Genomic DNA, 18,196 nt, shown 5'->3' with positions numbered 1-18,196 from the left:
TAATTCTTCCCATACATAGACAAAGTATATGCTTCTACTTATTTTTATCTTCTTCAATTATTTTCCTGAGTATCTTATAATTTTCCAAGAACAGATCTTTTAACTCCTTGGTTAAATGTAGTTGTAAGTATTTTTATACAATGTAAATGGATTTGTTTTCTTGGTTTTCCTTTCTTTTCTTAAAGTAAATTTTATTGATTATGCTTGGAGATGGAAGTGTTGGGAACCACCCTACCTCCTTTCAGAAGCTGTAACCCCCCATGGCTAAGGCTGAGTGAGCAACCTTGGGACCCTAAGCCACTAAGGAGACAAAGCTTATCTCCCTGGCAGGGGTGCCACCTCTGCTCCTTTTACTTCACCCTGCCTGGCCCCCAGTGCTTGATCAGTTAGCCAATGACAGGTAAGATTCCTCAAGGGAAGGATGACCTAAGACAGGCACAATCACAGGGCCCCCAGGGAACAACTTGGGGAGCTATAGAAAAAGGGGGTGATGGACCCTCCCCCCTCGGCTTTGACATAGCCTTAATCTTCATTCTGTCTTCAAGAAGTTTCCTAATCTCTTGGCTGCCTTACTTTCCCTGCTCAACCTAAGTCTGAAACAATGCCAGAGGTGGATGTGGCCCTGTGCTGGAAAGGGCAGGTTCTCCAGCGATCAGGCCTAAAAAATAATGCATAAAATCCTGTGAAACCTGCTTTGCTAATACCCTCAATTTAAATGATAAGGGTCCAAGCCTGAAATAAGTTGGTTTCCCCAAAGTTTTATGGCTCTTTAACTATCTGACCCTGACTCAGAATAAGCCCTCCAAGTTCTTTGAATGTTATCTATTGTTTAATAATTTCTGCCTGACAATGATTGATGAACTTTATTCCTGTGCAGACTGAACCCAATAAAAGCCTGTCAATGAAAGAGTAGGAGTGCTCTCCTCTTGAGAGGGTGGCTGAGGTGCTCTGAGACAGTTTCTCCTCTTGAAAGAGAAGCCATACCATCCCTTTTCCTCCACAGGACTTGGTAGTCCATGTGAATTTCTTGTATCTCATTCACAATGTTGCCGACCCCATGAGCTGGGGTCCACATCACAGAAGATGGTGGTGTTGAAGTAGGTGGGCGCATAACCCAATTCTCCCTGTGCCCAACTGGAACACTTAGCCAATCTTCTGAGGAAAAGATTGAACAGCCTACAGAATCCCAGCTTATATGAAGTTTGGAGGCCAAAAATTGTAGAGGACATTGAAGAACAGATGGTGAGGAGCTTCTGTTGGGATGCTAAGGTCCCTGGGATCTTCACGGGGACCTAGGCTGCTGTGGACCCCTCGTCTGCACCACCAAGCACCTGCTGCTGGATACCTGGAGGAGAGTTAGGGCACCAACTTTCTCCCCTACCAGAGCAGAGAGGGCAGCCTGATACCAGGAGGCACCTGGATGCTTGAAGTCGCTGGGGGTAATAGAGAGTAAGTAGGAGACACAAAAAGGCAGTGTACACCCACTGGGACTGTGCACACTGACCAGGTCATTACCGGAGAAACTGGGGAGCTGGACAACACCTGGAGAAGGGCTGTGTGAAAAGTCCGGCACTTGTTAAGAATGCTAGGCTTAAACAAGAGGGTTTTACTCGAAGAATAAAAAGAAGAAGGAGGAGGAGGAGGAGGGAGGGGGAGGAGGAGGCAGGAGAGGGGGAGGGGGAGGAGGAGGAGCGGAGGAAGAAGGCGACCCACAGTTACTTTGTAAGGAACTCTCTCAAAGCAGCTGGCTCAGTCCAAGGGTGATTTGAGCTGAGCACCTACACTGGAATCGGGCAGCTTGCTAGGCAGATGATTTGCCCTGATCACCCTGAGGCTGATTCAAGCTGCTTGCCTGCACCTGACTCAGGCTGATAACCTGGCAGCTGAGTCATGCCACTTGCCTGGAGGCTGACTGGTGCTCCTCATCCTACTGATTCTGGCTGCTCGAAGCAGCACTCACCTCAAGGCTGATTTAAGCCAAGTGCACCTGAGCTTGATTCTACCTGCTCATCCAGAGGCTCAGTGCCACTGCGCACCTGGCAGCTGACAGGCATTGCTTCTCTGGTGGTGGGGTCTAGCCACGGTGGGCTTTCAAAGAGCAAGGAAGAAGCCCATTGCATGGACCTCAGTGCAACTTGTGGATTAAAGGCACAGGCCTGCTGCAGATGGACAGTGGGGGCTCAGCAGCTCATGAAGGACCTGGGACAGAGGCTGAGCAACTGTGAATATTGCAGCCCAGATCTGCCCCCCATATTTGCAAAGCCATAGAAAGGGAGAAAAGCAAAACCCAGCCACCATCTTTCTGTGGCATTAAGGAGGACCACAGAACTCACTGAACAGGTTTAAACTCAGGTGGCTTTTTTTTTCTTCTTTCCTCTCTTTTTTTCTTTTCTTCCACCAAGTGAGACAATAAGACCTGGAGTTGCAGAAGATCCAGAGACAGATCCAAAGGGAGAGCACAAGACTAACCCCCAAAACTGAGACACTGAGGCAGATTTCACTTTTCTATCCCATAGAACTGGCATTTTATTTTTTATTTGTATTATTTCATTATTTTTACTTCTTTTATTTTATCAGTATTCTTTATTTCTCTTTTTTCTGTTTAGTTTTCTTCATCTTATTTCTCTGTTTAATTACATTGTTTGACTCGTTTTCCTTATTATCTCTTATTGTATTTTAATTTTCCTCCTTTCACTCCACTCATGTTCCAATAACACACTACTCTTGATCATGTACTTTCTATTCTGGTTATCCAAATCATATATATCTTGTCATACTATTTCTGTTCAAGTACTATTGTAAATAAATGTTGTTCCATACAATTGTAAATACTACACAGCATCCCTCCCTCATCTTAGTCCATTTCACTTTATTCCTGAGCTTTATTATTGTTTTGGTTAACTCTATTCACTCATACACTATGCCTGCTTTCTATCCTTTACTCTTACTATCTGCCATCATCTAACCTTGCAAAAGTGCTTTGTTTTCTGAATCCAGCCCACAGTCCTCATCACCTCTAATAAGAGTCTTATCTCTCTTTCACCTTTTGTTGAAAAGTGCCTAGTTGGGTGAAATATCACAGTTAATGCTATACTTATCCAAAGGATTGTCTATCTCTTCTCTACATATTGGTACTTTAAATCCCATTGAGTACTTTCCCACTGTCCTAATCCATTTTGCCTACCCCCTGCCACTAATCACATACAAGAATAGGTGGGGGCTGTGAGCATCAGTATACCTGCTAGAGGAGAGAAACCACCAACAAAGGAACCACCAACAGGTAAAAAAACAAGTACAACAAGAAAGCCCACACAAACAGAAGAAAGGGCAAATCTAGAGCATTCAGACAGGGGATCAAAGAGACCACACCACTGAATCCCATATAATTCCTACCATAGGAGTTCACCCTACAAAGACCACTATCAAAGCAAAACATCAGGAAGCACAGAACCAAACAAAAAGAGTCACCTAAAATGGGGAGACAAAAAAAAGAACCTGCAGTCAAAAGGATTGGAAGACTTCCCACTAAAAGAGCTAAATGAAAAGGAGGTAAGGAAACTATCAGATATAGAATTCAAAAGAATGGTTATAAGGATGCTCAAGGAACTCACAGACAACTACAGGGAACTGAGTGACAACTACAATAGTATGAAAAAGGAAATAGAAACTAGAAATAAAAATCAGAAGGAAGTGAAAAATACAATTTCTGAGATAAAAAAAAACACACTCAAAGGAATTACAAGCAGTCTGGATGAAGCAGAGGACCGAATGAGTTAGCTGGAAGACAAGGTGAAAAGAAGCACCCAGGTAGAGCAACTGCAGGAAAAAAGACACAAAAAATATGAAGATAGCTTAAGGGAGCTCCAAGATAACATGAAAGGCAACAACACTAAGCTCATAGGAATACCAGAAGGAGAAGAAAAGGAACAAGGGATAGAAACCCTGTTTGAAAAAAATAATGACAGGAACCTTTATGAACCTGGAGAGGGGGAAAAACATGCAAGTTCAGGAGACACAGAGAGTCCCAATCAACATGAACTCAAAGAAGCCAACTCCAAGACATATCATAATTAAAATGCATGTATTAAAGACAAAGAGAGAATCCTAAAAGCGGCAAGGGAAAAACAAGAAGTAACATACCATACATAGGAGCTCCGATAAGACTAGCAACCTATTTCTCAACAGAAACTCTCCAATCCAGGAGACAATGGCAAGAGATATTCCAAATAATGAAAAATAAAAGCCTGCAACCAAGATTACTCTACCTAGCAAGGTTCACAATTAAAATGGAAGATGAAATAAGGATCTTCCCAGACAAAAGAAGGCTGAAAGAATATATGTCCACCAAACCAGCCCTATAAGATTTACTAAAAAGATGACTATAAGAAGAAAGAGGAAAGGAGTGAAAGAGAGAGGAACATGGGTATAAAGGGGGGAAATGAACAAATACCTATCAATTATAACCTTAAATATTAATGGATTAAATGCTCCAATCAAAAGACATAGAGTAGCTGAATGGATAAGAAAACATGACCCACACATATGGTGCCTACAAGAGACCCACCTCAGGACAAAAGACCTACACAGACTGAAAGTGAAGGGCTGGAAACAAATACTCCAAGCAAATGGACAGGGGAAAAAAGCCAGGGTAGCAATACTCATGACAGACAAAATAGACTTCAAACATATGGCCATAAAAAGAGACCCAGAAGGTCACTTCATAATGTTCAAGGGAAGAATTCATCAAGAAGACATAAACATTATAAGCATATAATAGGTGCAACATAGGTGCACCCAAATACATAAGGTAACTCTTGGAGGACTTCAAGGATTATATAAACAGCAACACACTTATAGTAAGGTATTTTAACACCCCACTGTCAAAAATGAATAGATATAACAAAAATTCAGGAAGAATATTGCAGTGTTGAATGATGCCCTAGATCAAATGACTTAATAGATATATACAGAACAATTCATCCCAAAGAAACAAAGTACACATTCTTTTCAAATTCACATGGAACATTTTCAAAGATAGACCACATGATAGGACACAAAACAAGCCTTAACAAACTCAACAAAATTGAAATCATATCAAGTATTTTCTCTGACCACAAGGGACTAAAACTAGAAACCAACCAGAAGGAAAAAACTCAGAAACACTCAAACTCATGGAGATTGAATAGCATGCTATCAAATAATGAATGGGGCAAGAATGAGATTAAGGAAGAAATCAAAAAGTTTCTAGAAACAAATGAAAATGAACTCACAGCAATCCAAAGCTTATGGGACATAGCAAAGGCAGTCCTCAAAGGGAAGTTCATAGCAATACAGTCCTACCTAAAAAAAAGATAGAAACATTTCAAATAAACAATCTAATCCTACACCTGCAAAACTGGAGGAACAACAGCAAAGACAGCCCAGAGCAAGTAGAAGGAAGGAAATAACCAAGATCAGAGCAAAATTAAATGACATAGAGGCTAAAAGCACAATTCCAAGGGTCAATAAATCCAGGGGCAGTTCCTTCTAAAAGATAAACCAAATCGACAAGCCTTTAAGCAGACTCATCAAGAAAAAAAAAGAGAGGACCGAAATAAACACAATCAGAAATGAAAGAGGAGAGATTACTACTGATACAACAGAAATACAAAGAATTGTAAGAACTTACTACAACTATATGACAAGAAATTTGAAAACCTAAGTGAAATGGACAAATTTCTAGAAAAATATAATCTTCCAAAACTGAGTGAAGAAGCAGAAAGTCTGAACAGACCAATGACAGCTGAAAAAATTGAAGCAGCAATTTAAAAAAACTCCCAACATACAAAAGCCCTGGACCGGATGGTCTCAGAGGAGAATTCTATAAAGCATTTAAAGAAGAGCTAACCCCTTTTCTTTACAGATTATTCCAAAAAATCCAAGAAGTTAGAAGACTCCCAAACTCTTTTTATGAAGCCAGCATCATCCTCATCCCAAAACTAGATAGAGACATAATAATGAAAGAAAAATTCAGGTCAATATCACTGATGAATATAGACACTAAAATCTTCAACAAAATGTTGGCAAACTGCATCCAGCAATACATTAAAAAGATCATACACCATGACCAAGTGGCATTCATCCCATGGATGCAAGGATGGTACAATATTCTCAAATCAATAAACTTAATACATCACATAAACAAATGCAAACACAAAAATCACATGACCATATCAACAGATGTGGAAAAAGCATTTGATAAGGTACAGCACTCATTCATGATAAAAACACTCAGCAAAGTGGGAATAGAGGGAGCATTCCTCAACCTAATAAAGGTCGTATATGAGAGACCTACAGCCAACCTCATACCCAATGGGAAAAAACTAAAAACTTTCCCACTAAGATCAGGAACAGGACAAGGTTGTCCACTTTCACCACTTCTATTCAACATAGTATTAGAAGTCTTAGCCACAACAATCAGACAAGAAAAAGAAATGAAAGCCATCCAAATTGGAAAAGAGGAAGCAAAACTGACATTGTTTGAGGATGACATGATAGTGTACATAGAAAATCCTATAGATTCCACAAAAAAACTGCTCAACCTAATAAGTGAATTTGGCAAAACAGTAGGGTACAAAGTCAATATTTGGAAGTCAAAGGTATTTTTGTACACCAACAATTAAATATCAGAATCAGAAATTAGGGGAAAAATCCCACTTGATATAGTAATGAGAAAAATAAAGTACCTAGGATTAAACCTAGCCAAGGAGGCAAAATACTTATAATCAGAAAACTACACAACACTGAAGAAAGAAATTAAGGAAGACACAAACAAATGGAAGCATGTACCATGTTCTTGGATTGGAAGAATTAACATCATCAAGTTGTCCATAGTACCTAAAGCAATTTATAGATTCAATGCAATCCCTATTAAAGTATCAATGACATATTTCACAGACATAGAGCAAACATTTCAAAGTTTTATATGGAACCATAAATGAGCCCAAATAGCTGCAGCAATTTTGAGAAAGAAGAACAAAGCAGGAGGGACCACAATATCTGATATCAAACTGTATTACAAGGCCACTGTAATCAAAACAGCCTGGTACTGGCATAAGAACAGACACATAGACCAATAGAACAGATCAGAGAACCCAGAAATAGATCCAAGTCTCTTTTGTCAATTAATATTTGACAAAGGGGGCACCAGTATAAAATGTAGTAAAAATAGCCTCTTCAAAAAATGGCATTGGGAGAGCTGGATAGCTACATGCCAAAATATAAAATTTTATCACCAACTTACAACATACACAAAAATAAATTCAAGGCAGATAAAAGACGTAAATATAAGTCATGACACAGCAAAAGTTTTAGAAGACAACATAGGCAGGAAAATCTCAAATATTCCATGCAGCAGTATCTTCCTTGATATGGCCCCTATAGCAAGAGATATAAAGGAAAGGATAGACAAATTGGGATCTCATCAAAATAAAAAGCTTCTGCATGGCTAAAGAAAACAGCATTAAAATGAACAGAGAAATAATCATATTGGAAAACATATTTGTCAATGATACCTCGGACAAGAGTTTGGTCTACAAAATATATATAGAACTCACACGACTACACTCCAGGAAGACAAACAACCCAATTGAAAAATGGGCAAAAGACCTGAACAGACACTTCTCCAAGGAGAACATACACAGCCACAGACATATGAAAAGACCCTCAGGATCACTAGCCATAAGAGATGCAAAATTAAAGGCACAATGAGATACCAATGCACACTAGCCAGAATGGCAATTATAAACAAATCAACAAACAACAAGTATTGGAGAGGATGTGGAGAAAACAGGACCCTAGTTCCCTGTTGGTGGGAATGCAGACTGGTGCAGGCACTGTGGAAAACAGTATGGAATTTCCTCAGAAAACTGAAAATGGAACTTTGTTTTGACCTGGCAATGCTATTGGGATTATATCTTAAGAACTCTGAAACACCAATCCAAAAGAACCTATGCACCCCAATGTTCAGAGCAGCACAATTTACAATAGTCATGGGCTAGAAGCAACCTAAGTGCCCATCAGTAAATGAATGGATCAAAAAACTATGGTAAATTTGCATAATGAAATACTACACAGCAGAAAGAAAGAAGGAGCTCCTACCCTTTGAGACAGCATGGGTGGAACTGGAGCTTTATGGTAAGTGAAATAAGCCAGGTGGTGAAAAACAAATATCATATGATATCACCTTTAAGTAGAACCTAATCAATAAAACAAACAAGCAGGCAAAATATAACCAGAGACAATGAAATAAAGAACAATCTGACAGTAACAAGAGAGGAGGTGGGAGGGGATAATGGGGAGAAAAGGGAGAAGGGATTTCAGGAACAACTATAAAGAACACACGGACAAAACCAAGGGGGGGTGAATTGGGGGAGGGAGGTTGGGTGGGTGGGGTTGGAGGGAGAGGTGGGAGGAAAATGCAGACAACTGTACTTGAACAAGAATAAAATAAAATTAAAACATCAAATTATATTCTATTGTCTCTGAGATGTCTGAGATCCTCTCCATTAAGATAGACAAACACAAACAAAAAGAAACAGAAAGCAAGTGTCCACATTAAAGGTAGAAAGCTCACAAAATAAAAGAAGAGCTTCAGAAGGCCTGAATTTAAAAAGAACAGATTTTCCTAGAAGAGATGGTGCCAGGGTAGAACCTGAGTACAAGTTGGCAGCTGATACTTGTATGGTGACAAAGAAGATGGGGAAGGGGAAGAAGATTCCTCAGACACTATTTTGTTTAAGGACCTAGCCAAGTATAACATTAAATTCAGATACCTATTTGATGGTGTAACCCTGATGATGTCCCCTCAAATACACCTTAAGTGTAAGCATGCTAACAAATGTTTGTGATAGGGGCAAGTTCAAGCTTTACAAATGAGGTACACCACCACGTGGACTAAACCCAAATCTGGATAGATAGCCTCTTTCCTCATCCAAAAAAACATTTGTACCTACCCCTTAGGGTCCCTTTCCTGATATGTCCTATGTAAACAAGTAAGGATGAGAAAACTGAAACTCAAATATCTGACCTAATAACAAAATGAGAAGAAATTCCTTGAATCTGAATCTTCCATTAAGATGAGTGAAAGCTAGCAAACAGGAAAAACAATGCTCTGATAAAGGCCAGAATAGAGGACTTCTGGCCAAGATATAGGTATAGGTAGATACACTTTGCCTCCTCACACAACCACAAGAAGGACAGCAAATTTAAAAACAAAAAATAAACAGAACTGTCAGAAATTGAACTGTATGGAAGTCCGACAAGCAAAAAGTTGAATAAGAAACATTCATCCAGACTGGTAGGAGGAGTGGAGATGGGCAGCCAGGGCATAGAGGACGTGCATCCAGGCAGCAGCTAGAGAAGCAGAAGTTCCCACATTTGCAAGCAGATAAATCAGGAGGAACAAATGGAGAGCAAAACAGACCTGCAACCCATGGTTGCAGCATGGGGAAACAAAGCCTCAAAACCTCTAACTGTAAAAACCTATGGGGGGTGCAATAGCAAGGATAAACTCCCAGCCTTGCAGAAGAGTTTGTTGGAGATACCTACAGGGTCCTAGAATGTACACAAGCCCACCCACCTGGGAATCAGCACCAGAAAAGCCCAATTTACTTGTGGATAGTGCAGGGTAGTAACTGAAAGCCAGCCAAGTGCTGAGCAAGCAACTTTGTTACCTCTTGGAGCCCTCCCTCACATACAGTGTCTTAATGTGGGTTGCCCAACTCTGGTGAATACCTAAGGCTCTTCCCCTTACTATGTAGCAGTTGTGCTGAGATTATATATATATATATATAAAACTTTTTTAATTTGAATATATATATATTCCAAAAGAATATATATATTCTTTTATATATTCTTCTAATATATATATAATATATATTCCAAAAGAATATATATATTCCAAATGAAAAAATATATTTATATATATTTAAATATATAATATATATAAAATAAATATATTATATAATATCTATAATATACCTATTATATATATAAATTATTATATATTCCAAATGAAAAAACAGATCAAAGCTCCAAAACCAGAACTGAGTTGTGAAGAGATAGCCAACCCATCAGATGCAGAGTTTAAAATACTAGTAATAAGGATGCTCACAGAAATTATTGAGTATGGTAGAAAAATAGAGAAAAAAGTGAAGGATATGCAAAGTGAAATTAAGGAATATGCACAGGTAACCAACAGTAATAGGGAGGAAACCAGGACTGAAATAAACAATTTGGAGCAGAAGGAAGAAACAACATTCAACCAGAACAGAATGATGAAAAAAGAATTTTAAAAAATGAGGAGAATCTTAGGAATCTCCAGGACAGTTTTAAACATTCCAACATCTGAATCATAGGGGTGCCAGAAGGAGAAGAGGAAGAGCAAGAAATTGAAAACTTAGTTGAAAAAATAATGGAGAACTTCCCAATCTGGCAAAGAAAATAGACTTCTAGGAAGTCCAGGAAGCTCAGAGAGTCCCAAAGAAGTTGGACCCAAAGAAGCACACACCAAAGCACATCATAATTACATTACCCAAGATTAAAGATAAGGAGAGAATCTTAAAAGCAGCAAGAGAAAAGGAGATAGTTACCTGCAAAGAAGTTCCCATAAGACTGTCAGCTGATTTCTCAAAACAAACCTTGCAGGCAAGAAGGGGCTGGAAAGAAGTATTTCAAGTCATGAAAGGCAAGGACCTACATCCAAGAATATCTAGCAATGCTGTCATTTGGAATGGAAGGACAGATAAAGTGCTTCCTGGATAAGGTCAAGTTAAAGGAGTTCATCATTACCAAGCCCTTATTATGTGAAATGTTAAAGGGACTTATCTAAGAAAAAGAAGATAAAAAATATGAACACTAAAATGACAACAAACTCACAACTATCAACAAACAAACCTAAAAACCCACAAAAACACAAGCAAATTAAGCAAACAACTAGAACCGGAATAGAATCACAGAAATGGAAATCACATGGAGAGTTCTTAGTGGGGACAGGGTGAGGGGAGACTAGGGGAAAAGATACAGGGAATAAGAAGCATAAATGGTAGATACAAAACAGACAGGGGGAAGTTAAGAGTAGTATGGGAAATGGAGAAGCCAAAGAACTTACATGTATGACCCATGGACATGAACTAAGGTGGGGGAATGCTGGTGGAAGGGAGGGGTACATGGCAGAGGGGAATAAAAGGGAGAAAAATGGGACAACTGTTAGAGCATAATAAATAAAAAGTATTTAAAATAAAATATATATAAAGGTCAGAAGAGGCTCAACCTAGCAGAGATTTTCAGATCTAGGAGGATTTACTGCTGAAAGACATATGGAAGAAAAGGGGCCCTATATTAACTTGACAAGCTGGGGGAAAGCCTGAGAGGCAGCCTTACGAGCTCAAAGGCATAACTTAACCACAAAGGATGGGCTAAAATAGAAACTTACTAATTAAAAGCAGTTCATGTCTGGTGTTCATGTCTTATGCCAGTATTTTTCCCTAACAAAGGTCAATCTTTACTTTAACTGAGCCTCTCTATTGTTTCTTGGCATCTATGATAACAAACCTCTGGAATGTCAAGGTAACTTACTTTCTTCCCAGACCTCTAGGGCACAAGGAAGGGCTGAAAATCCCCTGTTGTTATTGTTATTATGTTAATTGTTGATTGTTAACTATCTTTTACCCGCCTATGTAAAAGAAGTATGTGTCTATCATTTCACCTTTTATCCAATCCCACAGTTTTCCCTGCTTTGCTTTTTCCTGCCTCCCCTAATATATCACCAGTGGACTTCATGTAACCCCCATATGACTCCTCCTTTGATTCTAATGTATAAAATAAGATGTTAAATTGCCATTCTCCAGAGCATTTCTCAATTATTTGAAATATTGCTTCCCAGTAATTGTCATCAGTTTGACTTCAATAAACTCACCAAAAATTCTCTACGGGGTTGAATGTCCTTTTTTTTTTCTTTTGAATTTTAAGTACATGTTATTGATTATGCTATTAGAATTGTCCCAATGTTCACCCTCTCTTTTTCTCCCCTCTGCCCAGTACCTCCCTTCCCTCCAGCAATCTTCCCCTTAGTTCATGTCCATGTGTCATGCATGTAAGTTCTTTGGCTTCTCCATTTCCCACACTTCTCTTAACATCCCTCTGTCTATTTTGTACCTACCAATTATGCTTATTCCTTGTAACTTTTTCCCCATTCTCCTCCTTCTCCTCCCAGCTGGTAACTATCTAGATGATCTCCTTATGATTCTGTTCCTGTTTTGGTTGTTTGCTTTGTTTTTGTTTTTTAAATTCAGTTGTTGATAGTTGTGAGTTGTCATTTTAATGGTCATAGTTTTGATCTTCTTCTGCTTAAATAAGTCCCTTTAACATTTCATATAATAAGGGCTTGGTGATGATGAACTGCTTTAGCTTTCCCTTGCCTAAGAAGAACTTTACCTGCCCTTCCATTCTAAATGATAGCTTTTCTGGATAAAGTAATTTTAATTTAATTTTAGTTGTATGTCCTTGCTTTTTAAAACTAAATACTTCTTGCCAGTCCCTTCTTGCCTGCAAAGTTTCTTTTGAGAAATCAGTTGATAGTCTTATGGAAACTCCTTTGCAGGTTACTCTCTGCTTTTCTCTTGCTGTTTTAAGAGTCTTTATCTTTAACATTTGACAATTTAATTATGATGTGTCTTGGTGTGGTCCTCTTTAGGTCCAACTTGTTTGGGTCTCTCTGTGCTTCCTGGACTTGTATGTCTATTTTCTTTGTCAAGTTAGGTAAGTTTTCTTTCATTGTTTTTTCAAATAAGTTTTCAATTTCTTGTGCTTCCTATTCTCTTTCTGGCATCTCTGTAATTCAGATCTTGGCACATTTGGAGATGTCCCAGAGTGTTCTTATTCTCTCATTTTTTAAAATTTTTGTTTCTACTTTATGTTCTGGTTGACTGTTTATTTCTTCCTTCTGTTCCAATTTATTGATGTGAACCTTGGCTTCCCTCCCCTCACTGTTGTTTCCCTGTAGATTTTTCTTTTTTTTTTTTTAGTTTTTTTTTATAGATTTTATTTAATCATTTTTATACAGAGGGGAAAGGAAGGAGAAAGAGAGGGAGACAAACATCAATATGTGGGTGCCTCTTGTGTGTCACCCATCAGGGGCCTAGCAACACAGGCATGTGCCCTAACTGGGAATTGAACCCGCAACCCTTTGGCTTGCAGGCTGGCTCTCATTCCACTGAGCCACACCAGCCAGGGCCCTATGGATTTTTCTTTATTTCACTTAGTGTAGTCTTCATTTCTTCCCTTATGATTTTGCCATACTCAATGAGATCTCTAAGCATCCTAATCACCAGTGTTTTAAACTCTGCATCTGATAAGTTGGCTGTTTCCATTTCACCTAGTCCCTTTACTGGGGTTTTGTTCTTTTATTTGAGCCATATTTCTGTCTCCTCAATTTTGCAGGCTCCATGTGTTTGTCTCTGTGTATTAGATAGAGCTGCTTTGATTCCCTGCATTGGTATACCTCTTGTACCTCTTAGTTTACAATTTGTATACCAAGTTGTATTGGGCAGATCTTTAATCACTTGGGTAGGGCAGCCCTCTTCAGTGGTTTGCAGCCTTGTATGTGGGGGAGGAGTCAGAGAGAAGGCAATAATGGTGCCTGACTGCTAGAGGCTTCTTTGGCACTTGCCCTGCTTCCAGTCGCTTATGTGAATGGCACCACTCTAGCTGTTCCCCTGGTGGTGATACTCAGAGCGTGTGGGTTTGCATATGTTGTAGGACCCTGCAGGCCCTTTAAATGGACTCTCCTGAGAGACCTGCAGTTTCTTCCGCCATCCAACTCCCTACTGGTTTTTTACAGGCAGGAGTTTTTAGAATGTATTTTCCCAGCTCTGGAACCCTGGGCTGTGCGGTCTGGCCTGTGGCTAGCTCCCCAGGTATCCCTAATGTGGGGCAAACTGTTCTGCCAGCCGCCTGCCACCACCTCTTCACTTCCGCCTCACTGCCACCACATGTCCTTTCTGCCCCAGTTCCCCATCTCTGCCCCTCCTACTCATTGGATGAATGTTTTCTTTAAATCCTTGGTTGTCAGACTTCCATACAGTTCAATTTTTTGGCAGTTCTGGGTGTTTTTTGTTTCGAAGTTAGTTGTAATCCTTCTTACAGTTGTGCAAGGAGGTGAAGGTTGTCTGCCTACACCTCCATCTTGATTGGAAGTCTTGAATGTCTCTTAAATTGATAGACAGAACCACCAGAGGAGACAGTAGAAAATAATCATCTCTTGTTGATACCTTGCATGAATGTACTATAGCACCAGGAATGGGAGGACAATCATGCTAGAATTCCACCACTCATATTACTGCAAAACAAAATTCATTTTAGACTGTAATAAAGTATTTGAGCAAAAAGGAACTGCAGCCAGGAGACAAGAAATTCAGGTAGCAACCTAAATTTGTGTTCCACTGAAAAAAAGGGGAGGCCACATTTTTTTATAATAAAGGCTCCCTCTCAGATTCTCAATTAGGTCCATTTTATGTAAATGAGGCTTTCAAATTGTGCAGTTCTGATTGGACAGGGCAGATCTCAGTCCATTGGTCAAAAGACAAAACCAAGTTTTCCTTGCAGTGGTCAACTCAAATTGCATAAACAAGAGTGGCATAGTGTGGGAGGTTTCAGTGTGAAGGTTTTCCTGATACATACAGTAATGAGAAGCCCCTGTCATCAAATTACTGTTATGCTCTTATTATTCATAGTGTATGGGTCCTTGATTGACCATGGAGTGTATAACTCAGCAGATAAATTCCTTCTCAGGGTTCACATCAAATGAATCTTTTTTTTCTCGGTGTCCACAAATAAAATGTGACTTTCTAAAGCATCTAAGGTACTTGCCAGTTCCTGCTCACTAGGTCCATTCAACAAGATGTTACCAATGTAATGAATCAGTGTGATGATCTACGGAATGTCAGGAAGATGAAGTTCCCTACAAGCAAGATTATGGCAGAGAGGACAGATGACATAACCCTGAGGCTTGACAAATGAAGATGTATTTTTATCTCTGAAATACCTTTTTCCTCACTGATTCAGTTGCCATTTTAACTACTGCAATGTGAGGATGAACTACATTGAGGTTGCAAAATAATATGAGCTCTTACAAAAAAAAAACTTAAATCTCTAGACTCAGAGAAAGAAACGAGATTGTTTTAAAATAATGTTGAATAAACAAATTCAGGCAAAATCATTCAATATGTATTTAGTATTCATTCAATATGTATTGAATGGCATAGTAGTCTGTGCAGTAAAGAAAAAGAACTGTAGTTGCATATAACCAAAGAGGTAAATTTCTGGAACATAATGTTGAAAGAAACAGACATGAAAGAATACATACTGTATAAGTCCATTTCTATGACATTCAAGAATAAGCAAAGCTAACCTATGGTGACAGATGTCAGAATAATTACCTTTTGAAAGGGGAGATGGGCAGAGGTACAAATGGAGCCTTCTGAGCTGCTGGAAATTCCTACATCTAGGAATATTTATAGAACAAATGGATGCGTGACTTCAGCTTTCCAACTTGGTTTCATTTATTTCACTGGTAATACGAGCAGAAGTTTAGAAACTTTTTGAAGTTTGTATGGACAGAGCTGATTCTGTCTTGAAGCTCACCTACCATCTTAACTTCTGAGTGAATAAACCTGAATTTTGATTGCTTCCTTTTTCCCAGGGGGACTCTGGAATGTGTAGAGGCTTCTGGCTAATTATGGAATTTCCATTTACCCTTCCTCTGAGGTGAGGCACACTTTATGTTATACAGCTCTTAGTTCACCCTGGTGCCAGAGCCTCCCTGTATCTGGTCCCTTTGTTCCCTCTGATCACCCATACATTCCTTTCCTAGCATATAGGTCCATCTCTTAAGAGGTCAGGAGAGAAAAACAAGTGGTCTAGGGGGTGAAAGCTATAGAGATCTGAACATCCTGCTGTGCCCAGGGACCACATTTCTGTACATAAGTTCCTTATCAAATGTATCAACCAAAAAACTAAATTCATTTGCCTCATTCTTTGGTCTCTCAGTCCCTTTCGTGTTTAAGCACCACTTTGCGTATAATGGTCTTTTCATGGAATAATGTTAAATCGTGTACCCAGGTGACATACATAGTTTAAAATACATCCTATCAGAGTAATATGGTCTAACTTAACCACAAACAAAATAATGTGGGTCTTATTAGTTTAAATAAACTACTTTATATTTCTGAAATAACCGATGTACTCATTTATATATATAGATAAAGGTTTGTTTTAATCAAATAAGGATTCATCATTCCTTTTAAGTGCCCAACTGGACTTATCTTGTGAAAGATACACAGGAGACAGGCACTATCTCTGTAGATTACAACTTCTCTGTGCCTGCCTTTTGTGAAAACTGGAACATAGATTCAGATTCTATCTCCTACCAAGACCAGACTCATGTCAACCTGGAAAGTAAAATAGATGAAATCTATATCACTCAACAATATCTCCTGTAAATCTTATTTCATTACTCAGATTGGCAAATGCCTTTAGTGCTTCAATGCATTGCTTCTCCAAAGTGCAAATCAAAAACAATGTGTGTTTCTGCTGTGCTGGCTAATTTCACCCTTATCACAACATCCTAATATTTACTAATGAAGTTCACAGCTATTAGCATTTTTGACATGCTATTCCTATAACAGCTTTATGTGTATAAACTTATTTAAATCTCATAATAACCCTGAATTAGATACTGCTACAAAACCCATTTTACAGATGATAAACCAAGTCAATGACATATTAACTTGCCCTAGGTTCACGAATATTCAGTGTCAGGGCTGGAATCTGAATCCATGCATTGTGATTCCAAAGTTCGTTCGTTGGTTCATTCGTTCATTCCTTCCTTCCTTCCTGATTTTATTTATTCATTTTTAGAGAGAAGGATGGGAGAAAAAAAGTGAGAAAAATATTGGTGTGCAAGAGATACATCAATCAGTTGCTTCTCGCATGCCCCCAACTGGGGACTTGACCCACAACCCAGGCATGTGCCCCAACTGGGAATTGAACCAGTGACCTTTTGGTTCCCACACCAGCACTCAATCCACTGAGCCACACTGGCCAGAGCCAGAGTGCACTTTCTCAATAATTACCATATATTCTTTTTTTAAATTGAGATATAATTAACATAACATTGTATAAATTTAAGTTACAGTGCACTGAGTTGCTACATGCATATGTTGCAATATTATTAATTACTATAGAGTTAGCTAACACCTCTGTCATGTCCTATAATTATCATTTCTTTTTGTGGTGAGAACAATAAGATCTATGGTAAATAAGATACATTTACCATATATTTTTAACCACTCAGGGCATTAGGGAGGCAAATGATGTGTTTTGAGGTAGTTTTTGGTAAACAGTGGTACAGCTATATCATAGATTGGAATGACATTTCAGAACCACGTAGAGAGCTTGGACCAGCTAGTTTTTCTGCAGGTCACCTTTCCCATCTGTATTATTTTCCCAGTGCTTGCTGGCTTTCTTCTTCACTTATTCATTAAGGCCACAGATAATTATATCCCTACTGTGTACAACCAGATTTATTATGTGTAGGAGATGAGAATATAAATAAGACACAGCGTCTCCTAAATAAGACATATATTGCCCTTGGTTTCTTCCTCCAGTTCATAATTTGATTCTGTTTACCTTTACATCATTTGCTTGCTGATGTGAGGTGACCCCAAAGTGACTTTTTAAAAATCCCAACCTTTGCCTTTTGGTATTAAGCAACAGTAGCAGCATCTAAGTCCTGCTTCTTAATCAAATGCCCTTTTGACAGCACAAAGCAAGGTTTCCATTTCAATTTTGGAGTGTTTCAAGTCCAGCTTAGTTCCATGATTTACCTTCCCACAGCCTGATAATCAGGGACCAATAGCTCTTACCTGCAGGCTGTTAAATGACAATCTGGTACTACATTTGGAGCAATAGTTAAGGCCCTTTTTCACATGCCATGTTTTAAGACTTTCAGCTGGAAAGACCTTCACTACTTGAAATTGATTCTGATTATTATAAGTCAGGATTCAGTGTTATTCAGAAACAAACCAAAAAACTGACCTCTGGATATTGCCTCCTATATTCCTCGCTTTCAGCTATATGAACAATCTAATTTGTAGAT

The sequence above is a fragment of the Phyllostomus hastatus genome, unplaced genomic scaffold (assembly GCF_019186645.2).
Source record: "Phyllostomus hastatus isolate PE091 unplaced genomic scaffold, TTU_PhHast_1.1 phas_scaffold_60, whole genome shotgun sequence".
NCBI classification, from domain to species: domain Eukaryota; kingdom Metazoa; phylum Chordata; class Mammalia; order Chiroptera; family Phyllostomidae; genus Phyllostomus; species Phyllostomus hastatus.
The sequence above is the reverse complement of the archived record's forward strand: the minus strand, read 5'-3'. Positions refer to the sequence as shown.